The 2,832-nt window shown below is 32.1% G+C and overlaps 1 protein-coding gene across 5 annotated transcripts in view; it reads right to left on the reverse strand.

Moving 5' to 3' along the window:
• LOC116854090 overlaps positions 1-2,832 on the reverse strand; it is a 220,381-nt gene that overhangs the window by 18,550 nt on the left and 198,999 nt on the right. The gene's annotated exons all lie outside the window — the stretch shown is intronic.

Raw genomic sequence — 2,832 nt, forward strand, 5'->3', positions numbered from 1 at the left:
CATTTAAAAAAATTAATGTGACCTTGACCTGACCTTCGCTACGCAACCCAAGGTCAAACTGATGTGATCAGTAAATACATCTTTTTAAACGCCACAACTTTTGTCTGAAACATTTTTTTGTAAAACTTATATTTTTCCTGATATTCGGGCGTCCCGGTACTTTCCGAACACCCTGTATATAGTTAGTTATCTATCTGGTTTGTTTTTTCCACGCTAACTTCTAACATTAAAATATTAAAATAGAATTATAGATATATAGAAATATTAGTTAAAATTTATTTTCATACCTTTTAAGGTTTTCGAGGTTTTCTTCTTATAAATAATTTCTGTTAAATATGCGTGATATTGAGAAATGAAAAGAATAGCTGTTTGTGATATTATGCCGTATATTACGTCGGAATACAAGAAAAAAGTATTCGTCTGAAAGATATGCCAGCTCAAAGTGAATAAATTGGTCGACACGTTTTTACTATATCTTTATGTATAATTTGAGGGTCGGGTGTGTTTAGTGACGAGAGTGAATACGACGAAGCGAATCGGGAATGACAGTGGAGAAAATCGTAGGAAATAAAAGAAGCAGCAGAGAGTCAACGGGGGGCGGGAACGACCGATGGTCAGGGCGGAACTCCACCTCCGCGAAATTCCAGGGAGGTTTCGGAGGAGGAAGAATCTATAAGCCCATAAATCTGCGAGCAGACGGGCAGAGGAGAATGGGAGAAAGAGAGAGAAAGAGAGAGAGAGAGAGGGAAAATCTTCTCGAGAGAAAGAAGGCGGTGGCGGAATCGGTTGCACGAATTTATGGCGGTCGCCGTAAAAAACAGAAGCAGAACACCGTGGAATTTTTATTTTCGGCTGTTGCCGCAGCATTTCGAAGGAGACCGTCAGATTAGCGGCATCCTGCTGATACGGGCTATGGAAAATGAACTGCTGAGTGATATTATATACGATGATATATTATTCTATGATTTTTTGGTAGAATGAAAGCGTAAAATTATCGAAAACAATATAAGAATTATTTATAAAATATTTTTAAGGGACAAGTGGGTCTTTTAACAGTTAAAAGAAGATTATCTCAACCTTAACAGAATTCTCTTATATTATGACCTTAAGAGGATTCTTCTAAACCAGAAGTAAAAAATTCTAACACTTAAAAAAAGAACTGTAGTTGCAAGGTGCTATTTTCTATAATTCTATATTATAGGTAAAAACTTTTATTGAAAGAGTATTTATTTTCTAATAAAGGGGAATAATATTATGTTTAGAATATTTTTCTTTTGATTTTAGAAGAATTCTAATGAGAGAAAGGGGCTGTATATATGAAGATTTCACTAAGGATGAAATTATATATTATTTTAGTGAACACAATTTTAAGAGAATTTATGTCTGTTCTAATTCTAATGTACACGACATGTATCATTATCTTATAAATTTAATGATGTCGTTATTTTCACAGCGATATTTTTATATAAATCTGAAATGTCGTTGTGAGAAGAATAACAAGAAATAAATATGAGAATTGAAATTTATATTAAAAAATAAAAAGAAAGATTAATATAACATACTGCTGCGACTAAAAGATACAGATAGAAAGACGGACAGGTCAGTGTTTCTAATGTGTAAAAGAAAAACCGTTAATAGGATATTTGCGGGTCATTTTGACGTGCAAAGAGTACCAACGAGTTAACATCGGCGCCTGTGGGACGGGAAATTATGCGCGAGAAAAATTCATTCGATCAAGTCCTCTGTCGTGCCCATTTGCAGGTGTCACCGTATTTTCGCGATATTCACGACGCGTTTATCCACACAGCAGCGCATACGCGCTTAACGTGACTAGATGCGTTACAGATTGTCGATTCGTATTTACATTTTAATAACTCGTCTCTTCCACCTTGCCACTCTTGTCGTCTCTACGTATTACGTGTACGTTGCACATGAGGTCGCTCGTTTTCTTGTTCTCTTCTTTTTTATCCAGTACTCGCTGTCATCTCACTCTTTTCATAAGATTCTGTCGTTATATATCTCGGATCTTTTGAGAGGACCCCATTATTATTACACACCGAGGGAATTTTATTATAAAAATTATTTTAGAAATTTATAAGAAATTGATTTGTGAGAAAGAGATCCACATTCTGCAGTAATTGACTATCCCTACACTTCATATGTGTTATTAAAACATTTGTCTTAACTATCAACCGAACTTGTTACATTTTAGATTACTGTCATTAGAAAGTAGACATATATATTTTGACTTGTTTTTCATGTCGAATTTGATATCGTCTGTCTTCTTAGGTTAATTAACTTACACTCAGGATAGTTTGTTCTAATAATTTTTTCTATAGAATTCCATTTCGTACTGCATATAGTAGATTTAATTTAAATGATTAAACACAGTTTGCTTCGTACTTTTATCTTTTCCATTTAAATTACTGAGATATTTGAAATCTTAAAAATATTTTGTTTTTGTTGTCTATATTAGTTGATAAATAGATTATTTATAATTTACTACTTTATTGCGTATCATGATATATTTGTAGCAACATATTTATTTTGTTTACGTATATCAGAAAGTATATTTTTTGCCATAAGTAAATTAATAACAATAATAAAAGCTTGAAAATGATTTATATGGAAGAGAAACTGTGATATTCTCTCCGTATAATACTATCTACAATATTACTACGAATGTTAATTTCATCGAACATCTCGATATAACGCATTTACATATTTAACGTACTGAGTATATAATCGCGTATTATTACATTTCTTTTCTTAAAATAATGTATGTATATATATATATATATATATATATATATATATATATATATATATATA

This window comes from Odontomachus brunneus, unplaced genomic scaffold, assembly GCF_010583005.1.
Source record: "Odontomachus brunneus isolate Ranch 3 - 2012 unplaced genomic scaffold, Obru_v1 Obru_scaffold_008, whole genome shotgun sequence".
In the NCBI taxonomy this organism is placed as follows: Eukaryota; Metazoa; Arthropoda; class Insecta; order Hymenoptera; family Formicidae; genus Odontomachus; species Odontomachus brunneus.